Here is a 15,466-nt window from a genome sequence, read left to right on the forward strand (position 1 = left end):
TCCAATGTTCAGCTTCATTGGATGTCCACAAGTTCTAGGGCAAGAAGACACGGAGGAAACACTTCCCTCTGTCTGCTTTCTCCATGCCATGCATAATTTTATACACTTCTATCATGCCATCTCTGACTCGCCTTTTCTCTAAACTGAAAAGACCCAAATGCAGCAACGTTTCCTCATAGGGGAGTAGCCCCATCCCCTTGATCATTTTGGTTGCCCTTTTCTGAACCTTTTCCAACTCTACAATATCCTTTTTGAGGTGAGGCTATCAGAACTCATTGAAAGTCCTGGAAGGATGGCACACAAAACATCTGTAGCTGATGAGATCACAGGTTTCTTTAAATGGAGATTAACGGATTCAGACAATCACAGGGATTAAAAGAGTTAACAAGGCTTGATCATTATAAATATAGATATAGATATATACATGTAATTGCGATTAACAAAACAGAGGTTTTTATTGCATTAACAAAACGTTTCGGCTTCTGCCTTCATCAGCAGCTAGCATACAAATGCTGTTACCAAGGTGGCAGTTATAGAGGTTTGAGGATGGAATGCTCAGAGGGGCTTCATTTGCTTAGAAGCTCAGTGATGCTGGTACTGTCCTCCAGGTTCAGGCCATGTGGTGCCAATGTGTCCAGAGAGTATATCCAAAGGTTCTCCCTTTTAGTCAATGCTGCTGGATCTGCTGGCATCTCTATCGCTGTTATGGAACAGTCCAACAGGCTGTGGCCCTCAATGTTAAAATGCTTTGCAACTGGTTGCTCCACTTTTTTCATCAAGATATAGATATATAGATATGTACAGACACACATTAAGAAGCCAACAAGTATAAATTTCCCTTCTTCCCACAGTTCTATAAACCCTTTCTATCACTTCATGTACCTGTTTAATTTAGTACAAGGTACCTAAGATGGTTTAGAATTTAAAAATGCAAAACCAAATTAATTTAAATATGCAAGACCAATGTAGAGCAACAGAGTCCTCTCAGGTTGACTGCTGATGCCTTTAGGAGTTGATGGCACAAGCTCCCTGGCCTCCTCTCTTCTGCCTTCCTTTGGGGAGGGGGGTGCACAGGTCTTTCTTAAGCAACCCCAGAAAGGGAATACGGGGAACATGCTGTCCCAACAGTGCCCTCAGGCTTGTTGATGGCTCTGCCAGGAACAAATGGTATTGCCCTCCTTGTCCTTGTCCTCCTTTCCTCCAGGGTACCACTTCTTTGCAGACATCAGAAATGTGCCCCTGGGTAAGAAATTTCATCCAAATAGGTCTAGGGGTTATGGTGCTAGGCACCTTTAACTTTTGATTTGCACAAACTCAAAAGGTGTGGGGGGCAACCCTGGATATAAGGGGTTGAACAAAAACACTTGCAGAAAACACTGATAAATAGCAAATCAGTTCTGAATTGATCTGACTGAAGCTCAATCATCACTTCTTTGGAGTGGGTAAAATTGGTATCACTTGAAAAATGGAAATGGACTGCCTTCAAGTCAATTCCAACTTATGACAACCCTATGAATAGGGTTTTCATGGTAAGCTCACTTAGACAGGGATAAATGAACTTAATCAGGGATGATGGGACTTGTAGTACAACTTCATCTGGGGGGCACCATGTCAGCTACCCCACCCTACTTCTTTGTTCTTGGGGGAATCAGCTGAGGCAGAATGTGGAACTGAAGCAATTGTCTCAGACTTCCATAACAACTTGGACTCTCACTTCCTTGCTGAAAACAGCAGATCTCTTCTCAATCATCCTAGAGTGCAGGACATGGAATAATGGGCTCAAGTTACAGGAAGCTAGAATTGACTGAACATCAGGAATAGCTTCCTACCTGTTAGAGTGGTATGACAATGGAACCAATGACCTCGGGAGGTGGTGGGCTCTCCAACACTGGAGGCATTCAAGAGGCAGCTGGACAGCCACCTGTCTGGTATACTTTAATTTGGATTTCTGCATTGAGCTGGGGGTTGGACCCGATGGCCTTAGAGGCCCCTTCCAACTCTACAATTCTATGATTCTATGAAATCCATGTTCTCAAAAGTCTGCATTTTTCCCGCCAAGGAGACTCAAAAGGGGATTTCTCATTAGTTATCACAGGGCATAGTAGAAAAACAGCATCTGAGAATTATGGATTGTTTTACTAGTGTGAGATTTATTTTTCCTTGCCCTCCGGGGAGCAGGTGATGAATCTCTCAAGGGCGGCCAGTTTTGCTATTGACCAATTTATGGGAGAAGGGTAATGTAAACAACAATCCATAAATTGCAAGCAATCTTTCCACTGAGAACTTAATTAGTTTGACAGCACTCATCCTTTACCCAGTGTTTATTACCAAACGTTTTTAAAATGTGGGAGTCATTTGATGGTGACTTTGTTTCCTGATGGGCAGAGGTGTGTATGTATTTTATGCATGAGGGGGGCACCTTCCCCGCAATAATGCCCTCGGAACAACACTGCATAATCATGACACTGCATGATTATGCAATCATTGGGGCATTGGAGATAGAAACACTGCCCATTTGAACTCCATCGCAGTCTGAAGAAGTGGCACAGCTTTTATATTAAAGGGGATAAAGAGGGGGCACCTCTCTGCTGCCACCTCCTGCCCCACCCACCCACCACAAGTATCCCACCACCTCCCAGTCCACTCCTGATCTTTGGGTGGCTTTTAGCCCCCCCTATGACCCAGCCAAATGCTGAAAAAGCTTGGTTGGGTCAGGCAGCTTGATTAGCACGGGTAGTCCTCAACATTTCATTGCCAACCTTGAGCATCTGCCAACTCAGGGGGCTGCCTCACTTTGCCTAATGGTAGGGCCAGCCTTGACAGGAAGTCACTGACATCCCTGCAGTGACCATAAAATCTACAGTGATGTGTCTCTGAGGAATCAGGTGGGCTCAGGTGAGAAGGTTCTACTCTCAGTTCAGCTTTCCCTGACCTGATGCCCTCCAGATGTTTTGGACAACAACTTCCATTACCCAAACCATTGGTCACGTTGACTGGGGCTGTTGGGAAGTGGGCTCCAAAACATCTAGAGAGCACCAGGTTGGGGGAAGTTTCTGAATCCAAACCCCAACCCTGAGCAGGTTCTAAACTGCTCAGGGAGCACAATTCAGAAAGTTGTCCCACCTAATCCACCTGGATCTTGGGAATACATGCTAGGTCAGCACCCTAATTCCAGGTTAAATCCCGGATGACTGATGCTTTGCTAGGGATATACCTGGAATTTCACCAGGTAGACATGTGTGATCCCAAAGGCTGGAAGAAGGCTAAGAAAGGGGACCATACACTAAATTTTGGACCCCTTTTCACCTTCACTGGCTAATTCACACACACTCACACACACCCTTCTGCTGATCAAATCCCATCTCTCTCCCACTCCCTGTTCGGGTGTTATTGACAACATTGCTCAGTGACATCATAAAATAAATCAGCTGTGTAAATAGCAAGAAGATACCTCTAAGCAGTAGCACAGAAAGATACAATGATAAAATGTGCACTGCTAAAGTGCAGACAGTGCAAACGGATGGCAGAAACGGACAGAACCAATCCAGTTCTATAAGCCAAATAAATTTGGGAGCAGGGATGCTTTTTCTCTGCCCTCCCCTCCCCTCCTCTGTCCTTCAAGGCAAATACATCTCAAAAGATTGGGGGGGGTCCTAATGAGCGAGATGTCAGCCTTTGTGACATCAGAGGCTTATTTTTAAAAATGGAAAGGAAAACAGATCAAAACCTTTTTCAGCACACACAGTCATTTCCCCAATGTAACATGTTTGCCTTAAGGTAAAAATCAATCTTCAAAGCCTTTTACTGTTTTTTTCAAAAGAAGTGGCGTGTTTAATGAGTTACTGAAGTGATCATTCAGGAAAGTATTGTTGAGGTGGTGTATGTGTGCGTGTGTGTAAAACAATATGGATTTCAAGGAAACAGGTGATGTTTTTGGAATGCAACTTGAGTTGAGAGTTTTATGGACAGCACTATTTCAGGGCATATTTATGTTATTAATTATGTATATTCACTAATAGGCAGAAATCCTTGCGGTTTAAGAACGTACCTATAGCCCACAGATATTTCTATCAAACTTTAAAAATGTTAACACTTTAAAACTTTAAAAAGCGGGGAAATTGGAGGCACATAACAACAACAGTGAATGCACCAGGGGAGCAGGAGACCTGACCTCCTCTCTGAGATATTGTACTGCCCTACAAATGCCACCCTGGGCTCCTGCTGGGAGGAAGGGCGGGATATAAATCAAATAATAAATAAATAAATACATTTGTAAAAATGCAAACACAATTTGTGTTGGTCTTTCACAGTCCAATCCACTTCCTGTGTAGCTTGGAAGAATTTTGTAACGTGTGCCTCTGAGCATAAGGGGATTGGTGGCAACACCTGCCATCTCCAAAGATGGAGAATTATGGTTTTGTATGTTTGTTGGTGTTCTTCTTACTTTGCTTCATTTCTGTGTTACTACTATTTCTATAGAGAATCTAACCTAGAAAATAATATTTCTCTTATTATTCATCCTAGAGATCTGTGTCAAATTTATTTTTATTAATTTCACAGTTTTTTATTGGTCAATGCCATATGATGGTGAAGACAGCATTTTGTGTTTCAAACTAGAGGTTATGTTCTGTTTCTATTTTGGGTGCATTAACAGTTGAATCTGAAACTGCAGTTTGATGTAAAATCAGACTGATTACAATAGGTTGCTACTTAAGCAATGACTCTAGGTGTTGGGAAAAACAAACTTGGCCTGCCCAAGATTCATGTTTTCAGCCTGCTATGCTTAAAGTACTCCACTTAAGGAAAGGTGGGCATGGTCAATTAAAAACATAGAGCACACCTAGAATTTTGCTAGAATATATTTCACCTCCCACTGATTTATCTTGTGCAAACTGAGACACTCCTCATGTTCACTGGAAACTATTCTGCAGAATAGTCAGTGCCATTATTCCACAATTGTTTTTTAAGCTTTTTTTTAATTGTTGCAGAGTGCTGCTGTACTTCACATATTCACAGAAACAGAAGCAACAGAGAATGATTTACTGTAGGAAACTTCACTAAAATTGCAATGTACATCAAACATATTTAAAGTGACTATCTGAATTATATCAACTGTCTTAATATTGTTGCTTCCTCCCTGGTAAAACAAGATCATCACAGCACATGTTTGTTTCTGTTCTTTGGGCTGATTGCAGGTGTTGCCACCGCTCACCATATGCTCAGAGAGACGTTACCAAATTCTTCCAAGCTACACAGGAAGTGGATTGCACTGTGAAAGACCAACCCAAATGGTGTTTGCATTTTGACCAATTTGTAGGGCAGTACAATATCTCAGAGAGGAGGTCAGGTCTCCTGCTCCCCTGGTGCATTCACTATAGCTGCCCACTTTCCCTGCTTTTCAAAGTTTGATAGAAATATCTGTGGGCTATAGGTACGTTCTTAAACCGCAAAGGTTTTTTGCCTGTTAGTGAATTTCTCTGTTTTTTAATCTGGGAGGTAAGAAATGGGATCCTGTGCAAGTTGGCTGAGAATGGATCTATCATTTTCATGCTTATTGAGTTCAGTGGGATTTACTCCCCTGCAATCATGCTCAGAATATGTGAATCTGACCACAGGGGATGGGGAGGGGAGGAGGGGGGAAGCAGGCAGAAGGGGGAGGAGGAGGGCAGGTTTGATTATTTTCATGTTTATTGGATTCAGTGGGCTTTACTCCAATGCAATCATGCTTAGGATAGGTAAAAGTGACCATGGGGAGGGAGGCCTGGAGTGGGCAGGGGGGGAAGAAGAAGGAAAAGGGGAGGAGAGGAAGGGAGAGGAAAGGAGGGAAAAGGCAGGTCTGACCATTTGCATGCTTATTGAGTTCAGTGGGATTTACCCCTGTGCAATTATGGCTAGGATAGGTAAAACTGACCATGAGGGAGGAGGAGAGGGAGGGGAGAGTAGAGGGAAGGAGGAAGGGGGAGAGGGGAGCAGAAGGCAGGAGAGAGGAAGGAGGGGAGGGGAAGGGGAGGGGAGGGGAAGAGGTGAAGGAAGGTAGAGGGAAGGGGCAAAAGGGAGGTGATGGGAGGGAGGAGGTGCTTAGGATAGGTAAAACTGACCATGGGGGAGGGGGAGAGGGGAGGGCAGAGGGGATGAGAAGGAGAAGGAAGGGATTGGAAGGGGAGGGGAGGGATGAAGAAAGGTGGAGAGAAGGGGCAAGAGGGAGGGAATAGGAGGGAGGAGGAGAGGAGGGCAAGTTTGATCATTTGCATGCTTGTTGAGTTCAGTGGGATTATTCCTGTGCAATCATGCTTGGGATAGGTGAAACTGACCTGGGGGAGGGGAGGGGGAGGAGGAGGGCAGTAAAGGGAGGAGAGGGAAAGGGGAGGGAATTGGGTGGGTTGGCCCTGGGCAGAGGGGAAGCCCCTTTCCTTGCCAAAAGGAAAACATTGTGAACAGTATCATTCTTTTTCAGGGTTTCCCTCACCTTTTTATTCTACAGCAGGCACATGTAGCCTCCCACCCAAATTAAAGCAAAGCTGTCCCTGGCCACATCCACACCAGGCCTTTATTTCACTTTGGATAGTCATTGCTTCTCCCAAAGAATCCTGGGAAGTGTAGTTAGTGAAGAGTGCTGAGAGTTGCTAGGAGATGCCCTTTTCCCCTCACAGACCTTCATTCAGAGTGTCTGACTGTTCAACCACTCTGGCCACTGGATCTCTCTCAGGGGAATAGGAGTCTTCTCTCAGCACCCTTCACAAACTACACTTCCCAGGATTCTTTGGGGGAAGCTATGACTGTCTCAAGTGAAATCAAGGTCTGGTGTGGGTGTGGCCCCCTGATTAGGCAAGCCCAGCAGCTGTGAGTCTGGCTTTTAGAACACTGACAGTTGGTTCTTACTGAGCATGCCCAGGCTTATCATTCAGTTCAATGTTAATTTTCTTTAATTAATTAAAAATCAGCCAGGCTTTTTTTTTAACTTTTAAACTGCAGATGTTGAAGATCAAAGTATGGGGCAAAATCAGTAATAGGATTAGAGGTACTCTGTGAACATGGCTGATTTTTAATGAATTTCAACAGATTATGAGAACTCTGACAGAAAAAAGTCCAAAAGGGGTCTAGTTTTTTTTCTCTCCTTTTACACTTTGAACTCTCGATTCTCTCTGACTGTTTTGTGTATCGCCATGAAAATTGAGAGGATTGTGAAGCAAGCATTTCTGAGTTCAGGACTATAAATTTTGTAAGGTTTTGTTTTGAAATGAGCTTATGGGAAGCATCAGAATGGGAAGGTTTTGTTTCATTTATTCTGTTATTATGTTATGAGATTTATTGTTTACTTATGTTTACTTAAAATGTGGTGTATTGTTTCTCCTTTTTGTATTAAATCTGAATTGTATATTTTAGATTGTAATTGATTTTTTATGTTGTAAACTGTCCAGAGAGCTTCGGCTATGGGGCGGTATAGAAATTTAATAAAATAAATAAATAAATAAGGGAGCTATTTTCAATTTAACATTGAAGAATGTGAAAAATCCATGCTGGCTATAGTATACAGCTGCTGTCATTGTTGTACAATACAGTAGATGGCACTTTATATGTACCAGAGGGCAGCCCCTGACCAAAGGGCTTACAGCAGTGATTGGGAACCCTCCAAGCCCTTAGGAGTATTTGCCTGATAGGAAAGTGAGCTTGAACTCTTAATAATGCTGCTTGCTTGCCTGGATGGAGGATGGAGAGCTATGTCAGTGTTAGAGATGGATGAGAATTCCATCCAATTCCGATTTGGTACCAAATTTTCCATTAATTATAGTTGTGGCTCAGATTTTTTATGTAGTGATTTTCCACCGCTATTTTTGAATTTCTTTTTTTGAAAACCCCAATCTGTCTCTAAAATATCAGTATTAAGAATGATAACTGATATTTTCTTTGATTTATCAATATTCCCTTTTAAATTATTGATATTTCCTTTCAAAATATCGATATTAATGTCAATACTTTTTGCGAAAGGGAAAAGGGATTGGTGAAAGCATTGGCTAGAGGACAGAGAATGAATTCAAATCAATACCGGCCTGTTAGGCTGACAGAATGCTTTTGAACTAGCACCAGCCAACAGATCCCATCTCTAATTAGCATATATACAAAATAGTCTACTGTACAAAGGTAAAATTTACATTCATTGCTCCCCCCACTTTTGCCTCCGGTCCCAACCACCACTGCCATGTGGCCCCCAGAAGGTTGCTCAAAAGGCAATGTGGCCCTCAGTCTATAAATGGTTCCCCATTCCTGGCTTAGAGTCAGGAAATGGGGGCAGATGTGGGGAAAGAGTATGCGATCATTTCAGCTACTTGCACAGGTTCAGTACTCTTCACGCCTTTCTCAAATGCAGAGGGCAAGTGTGGTGGAAGGGGAGGGCAGGTCCATACATATTGCCCCAACACCAAAGCTGTGCTGCTCCACCCTGCCCCATTTGATCATGACTTCTCCGGCAGGGAACTCTGTCCATGCCTGGAGGCTTCCTGCATGATTTAGAACCTGCTCAGGGTTAGATTAAGGTTTCAGAAGCTGCGAGCTGAAGAAAAGCTGTTATTCCTATGCGGCTTTGTAGGGGCACAACTCCACCCCCTTCCCTGGAACAGATGAAAAGGCCACTCCACTCCCCCCTGCCTTGGGTCAGGTTGCCCTCTGCTGGTGAGTGGGAATGGAGTGGGAGGAGTTTGACATCTGCCCACCACAGCTTTGGCTCCTAGCAGCCTTCACCGACTGAGGAGGTGGTCTTTTCATCTGCAGCAAAATTCAGCAGCCTCAGCACCAGAGGCAAGCCTGTGATAGCTGCCTTCAGTTGGTTCCCTGGGATCTGGATAATGCCTGCTGATGTTGAGGAGCGGACTGGCCCCAGCTTGGGTTGTCCCTTTATTTAGTTAGTTGTTTGTTTAATTCAAGTATATCCCACCTTTTCCCCACAACTGGGACTCAAGGCAGCTTACAAAAATGAAAACAAACACAGTCAAATGTGTAGGAAGTTATAATTAAAAGGAAACTATCTCTAGAATTAAAACCATTTAAAGCAGCAATTAAAAAAACCCCACAAATTAAAAATAAGTAAAACAGCACCCTATTAATAGCCCTTGCAGTCGGTTCCCAAAAGCTTGTCAGACAAGACAAGTTTTTTACCTGCTGATGGAAGAACAGCAGAAAGGGAGCCAGTCTAACTCTAGGAAGGCAGTTCCAGAGTTGGGGGCAGCCACCGAGAGGGCCCTCTCCCACATTCTCACCAGGCATGCCTGTGAGGGTGGCAGGACCAGAGATGGGCCTCTCCTGATGATCTCAGGAATTGGACAGGCTCATATAGGTAGATATGATCTTTCAGATGGCTTGGACCCGAGCTGTATATGGCTTTATAGGTCATAACCAGCACTTTGAATTGTGCTCAGAAACAGACCGCTAGCCAGTGGAGTTGTTGTAACAAGAGGGTCATGTGCTCTCTGTAACCATCCCCTGTTAACAATCTGGCTGCAGCTCTTTGAACCAGCTGAAGTTTCCAAACATTCTTCAAAGATACGCCGACGTAGAATGTGTTACAGTAATCCAAATGGGACGCGACTAATCCAAATGCACTCTTGGCCTCCACTGAAATCTGCACATCCAGGCTCAGGGCAGAATCCAGGAGTACACCCAAATGGTGAACTTGTATCTTCAGGGGGAGTTAACCAGAAACACCTCTGTCTTGTATGAGTTAAGCTTCAATTTGTTTGCCCTCATTCAATCATTAATGATGACAGACACTGGCTTAGAACCAAAACAGCTTCCTTGGCCCCAAACATCTGAGAGGCCACCTTCAGACCCTTTCTCCCCTACGGACAGCAAAGGGGGCCCTTTTCGTAGTTTCGCCACCCTCCGAAATTTGTGTGTGTGTGTGTGGCCTGGGTGAGGGTATTCTCTGCAGCAACCCCTATGTTCTGGAGGGGTGGAAGTAGGTGGGGTTTGCAAGCAACATGAGCAGGGGCACAGCCCCTAGTAGTAGTAGCAGTAGATAATGATAACAACAACAACAACAACAGCAACAACAATAATAATATAAGGATGAGGATGAGGATGATGTATGGGTGCACTGATAAAGCACATATACATATACACATAATGTAATCCACACAGACGGGGATCTGGAGGCCATAACTCACCCCAAAAAGCAATGGTAACTTCCTACCAGTTTTTCTTCAACTCATGTTTTCTCCCAGACAGCCAAGTCATGTGTGTCTTTTGAGCCATGACCATGGAGTTGTGGCAGCTGTAGCAAAAGTGGGAATTGTTCAGGGAGCAGATTTGGGAATTCCTGGATTTTCCCTCATGAGGGGGGGAGGTCTTTCCCAGATATATAAGAATAGGGGTAAGATTCATGGCAACTCATGGAGATGTTTGGAAGGAGTTTATTTATTTATTTATTATACTTGTATACCGCCCCATAGCCGAAGCTCTCTGGGCGGTTTACAGTAACTAAAAACATTAAAACAAATACAATTTAAAACAGATCTTATAAAAACAATTTAAAGCACAACTTAAACAGTATAAAACACATGCTAAAATGCCTGGGAGAAGAGGAAAGTCTTGACCTGGCACCGAAAAGACAACAGTGTTGGCGCCAGGCGCACCTCGTCACAAAGGTCATTCCATAATTTGGGGGCCACCACTGGAAAGGCCCTCTCCCTTGTTGCCACCCTCCGAGCTTCCCTTGGAGTAGGCACCCGGAGGAGGGCCTTTGATCTTGAACGTAGTGTACGGGTGGGTTCGTATCGGGAGAGGCATTCCATCAGTTATTGTGGTCCCAAGCCGTGTAAGGCTTTATAGGTCAAAACCAGCACCTTGAATTGAGCTCGGAAACATAAAAGCAGCCAGTGCAAGCGGGCCAGAATCGGTTTTATATGTTCTGACTGTCTGGTTCCTGTTACCAATCTGGCCACTGCATTTTGCACAAGCTGCAGTTTCTGAACTGTCTTCAAAGGCAGCCCCACGTAGAGTGCATTGCAGTAATCTAACTTGGAGGTTACCAGAGCATGGACAACTCAAGCCAGGTTATCCCTGTCCAGATAGGGACGTAGCTGGGCCACCAACCGAAATTGGTAGAAGGCACTCCGTGCCACCGAGGCTACCTGAGCCTCAAGGGACAGAGATGGTTCTAGGAGAACCCCCAAGCTACGAACCTGCTCCTTCAGGGGGAGTGCAACCCCGACTGATAGCCGCTGTCCAGGGTTTCAGACAGAAGATATTCCCAACCGTATCTGGAAATGCCAGGGATTGAATCTGAGACCTCCTGCATGCAAAACAGGTTCTCTTCCACAGGACTACGGCTCTTTGTTGTGTTGTGTTGATTCAACTCACATTTGAGCACATATTTATTGGGCATTAAATAAATCCTTCCTATTTTATTGGCACACTCCTGGTCAGCTCCAGTGTGATTTTGTAACCATTCTTCATGGCCAGTCAACAATTTCTCTCCCCCAAATTCTTGCTGGAAAATTCAGCACAAGCACCTCTCCAGATTGCCAGCATTCTCTTGTTGCTCCAGAGAGCCTACCAAGACGCATGTGGCCTTTGAATTACAAGAAACTCATCATGTTTTCTCCTCCTCCAACAGCAACAGGAATAAGACAAAGCTGACAGGAGAGGAAGAAAGAAGGCTGACTGAATCCAGCAACTTCCCACATAGCTCATGCCAGCAGGGACAACACGGGTGGGTGGGCTGACGCCTCCCAGAAAAAAGCATTGGAGCATTAATTAGCTTTCTATCTCTGCTCAGGCAGGCTTGAGAATGGGAACAAAAGCTGGCAGGAATCAGAGCTCTTGTTCGAAATGGAAGCTTTGAAGCAATGGTTGATTTTTTTGCAGAGAGAGATATTTGTGTGCCTTAACTACATGGGGGGGGTAGAGGAAGAAGCCGTCTAATGATCCTGCCTGCTCCAATGTATGATTTGTAAATATCTCCTTGCATTGCAGGAGCCCTGATCAGATGTGTTATAATGAGCCTTTAGGGTGCTTTTTGCTGGCCTTATGGATAAGAAAAAGATCAGAGATATAAGTGTCTCTTTTAGTTACAGAAATTTAATTACTTATTGGTGGGATATCTTTTAAGATGTGGAAAGAAAGGGCTGGGTTGGGTGAAAATAGAGTCTCCTTTTTAAAAAAAAAACCCTTTGAAAGTCAGGTTTTGCTGGTACATTGGCAAGAGAAGAAAGAAGAGTTAAAAATAAAAAAGTAAAGATGTTCCAAAGCTGCCAGTTTATTAGGGACAGTCGCTGCTTCCTAGCATCCATCCAATATAAATCACTGCTGCTACTTTGCCTTTTAAAGAGAATCCTATTCAAAACTGTGTTAGTGCTAGCTGATAGACTTGCTAATATAGTTGCTTTTCAGCACCCTCCCTTCTAGGTCCCCAGCATCCCAGGGAATGCAGTAATTATCGAACTATTGCCTTAATATCCCATGCAAGTAAAGTAATGCTCCAGATTCTACAACAAAGGCTCTTACCATATATGGAGCGAGAAATGCTAGATGTCCAAGCTGGATTTTGAAAGGGAAGAGGCAAAGAGATCATATCACAAACATACATTGGATAATGGAACGGACCAAGGAATTTCAGAAGAAAATCACCCTGTGCTTTATAGATTACAGCAAAGCCTTTGACTGTGTAGATCATGAAAAACTATGGAATGCCTTAAAAGAAATGGGGATGCCACAGCATCTGATTTTCCTGATGCGCAACCTATTATCTGAACAAGAGGCTACTGTAAGGACAGAATATGGAGAAACCAATTGGTTCCTCATCAGAAAGGGTGTGAGACAGGGGTGTATTTTATCACCCTATTTGTTTAATCTATATGCAGAACATATCATACAGAAAGCAGGATTGGACCAAGATGAAGGAGGTGTGAAAATTGGAGGGAGAAACATCAATAATTTAAGATATGCAGACAATGCCATACTACTAGCATAAACTAGTAATGATTTGAAACGAATGCTGATGAAAGTTAAAGAGGAGAACACAAAAGCAGGACTGCAGCTGAACGTCAAGAAGACTAAAGTAATGACAACAGAAGATTTATGTAAACTTAAAGTTGACAATGAGGACATGGAACGTTTCAAGGATTATCAGTACCTCGGCAGAGTCATTAACCAAAATGGAGACAATAGTCAAGAAATCAGAAGAAGGCTAGGACTGGGGAAGGCAGCTATGAGAGAACTAGAAAAGGTCCTCAAATGAAAAGATGTATCACTGAACACTAAAGTCAGGATCATTCAGATCATGGTATTCCTGGTCTCTATGTCTGGATGTCAAAGTTGGACAGTCAAAAAAGCAGATAAGAGAAATATCAACTCATTTGAAATGTGGTGCTGGAGGACAGCTTTGTGCATACCATGGACTGCGAAAAAGACAAATAATTGGGTGTTAGAACAAACCAAATCAGAACTGTCACTAGAAGCTAAAATGATGAAACTGAGGCTATCATACTTTGGAGACATAATGAGAAGACATGATTCACTAGAACAGACAATAATGCTGGGGAAAACAGCAGGGAGTAGAAAAAGAGGAAGGTCAAACAAGAGATGGATTGATTCCATAAAGGAAGCCACAGACCTGAACTTACAAGATCTGAACAGTGTGGTTCACGACAGATGGAGTTCGCTGATTCATAGGGTCGCCATAAGTTAACTGCCTTCAGAACGGGTTGTCCCTGAGAACTAAAATGGCAAATGAACCCAAAAGCTTTGTTGTGGTGTTCAAGCAAAATATGCATCAATATGTATTGGGAGTCTGACAGCGCACACATTGTCCCTGTCCCCAACATCCTCATTTTGCATGTGCCACTCCAGCTACCCTGTGTTGAGCATGGAGGTTTAAAGAGCTTGTTCAGATGCCTCCACAAGATGAGGAACCCTTAGAGTGCCCTTTGAGTCCCTGAAGAGGACTTGAGTGTTTAACAAATCCCACATATGATATTCCTACCTCCTGGGCACTTCCAGTGTTTGTTTTGGCAGCTGGTGTCTTCTTCTGATGGATCTCTGGAGGGATAATTATATTTGCTGTGAAATATGGAGAAAATGAAATTGCACAAAATTAATATTGATTCCAATTAAGACATTTATCTCCCTGTGCTTTTCAACTCTACATCAGATGCAATTCTTGCTCAAGTTTATGCCATAGCAAACAAAATTACGCTCAACAGTATCTTACAGTTTTGTCTCATTTACTGTTGGCTTTTTTTGTTACCAAAACATAAAATAAAACAGAATTTCCCTGAGAGGCTGAAAAACTGTGCCTAGAGAAGGAAAAAAGCCAACTGGTGCTGAGCAGTACTTTACAAAGGTTTAGTGAGGTTCGCATTTCAAAGCGAAAATCTTTCTCCCCATCTAGCTTTAGCACGTCACCTGCATTTATGCATGACAATCTATTGGAACACAATGTGGATAAGGGATGCCTTTTTGGGTGCGCATCTCAAAGTGCATCCCACTGAAAGAATCCACTGTGGATAGATGACATCTGCTTTCAAAAACGCACATACAGTTGTGGCTAACATCTATCCATGCTGTACTACTCTCAATGGGAAAGTAATGGGTTCTGCCCCAGTTAGACGATTAGATGTGGCTAGATTAGATTAGAGGGAGGAGCAACGTCCCCATGACCTGTCTTCTGGTCTCTCACTGGGACCCTTGCAAACAGATGTTCACTCTTTGGACAGAAGAAAGAAAAGATGAGCTCATTTTAAATAGGCTGAAAATTATTCCAAAGCGTGTTTTCCCTACCCCCTGCCCACATTTCAGCTCAATACCGACATCGGCCCAATTCTCACCAGGTAGATAGATCTGAAAATTATGTGATGATGGGTAATTTAAAAATCCCTGAACCACAGTCGGCAGGATTCTGAATTCTAGGAGATCAGGCCATTCCTGCAGGCAGGGATTCCCAAAGTGTCTGCTGTGAGAGAACAGTTAGAGTGTTTCAAAACACCAATGCAATAAAAAAAAACAAAGTTCCTAGGAGCCCAGCTTATCATCCAAGAGGAAAAGGTTACCTGCTGCATATCTACATGAGTCTCTGCTTCAGCCACATCTCCTTTCTTTAGCCACACCTTCTTTCCATCAGTGTCAGAGGGTAATTCTGCCAACTCTCTGCATCGAAGTAGGTTGGATAGTTCAATCACTCTCAGTGCAGAGATTCAATACAGTTACCTGCCCTCAGAGTACGTTGACTACTGGTGGGTCTCCATAAGTTACTGCTCTAGGCTTGCCTCCTTCCAGTCAGATGTCATACTTAGAACACTCTCCATTACTAGAGGCTTTTCAGCAGAGGCTGCATGGCCATCCGTCAGAGGTGCTGTTGTAGTGGATTTCCAGCACTGGCCGGGAGGTAGCCTAGAGCTGCAAGAATCTCTAGGGACTGGAGAGAGACTACTTAGACCTTTGCTCCCCCAGCACTTGCTGCACCAGCTTCCAGAGC

General features: G+C 43.6%; 1 pseudogene; it reads right to left on the reverse strand.

Annotated features, from left to right (window-relative positions):
- Window positions 1-14,804, reverse strand: part of LOC133372817 (2-hydroxyacyl-CoA lyase 2-like) — a 32,361-nt pseudogene extending 17,557 nt beyond the window's left edge.
- Between the last annotated feature and the right edge of the window lie 662 nt (window positions 14,805-15,466).

The sequence above is a fragment of the Rhineura floridana genome, chromosome 18 (assembly GCF_030035675.1).
Source record: "Rhineura floridana isolate rRhiFlo1 chromosome 18, rRhiFlo1.hap2, whole genome shotgun sequence".
In the NCBI taxonomy this organism is placed as follows: domain Eukaryota; kingdom Metazoa; phylum Chordata; class Lepidosauria; order Squamata; family Rhineuridae; genus Rhineura; species Rhineura floridana.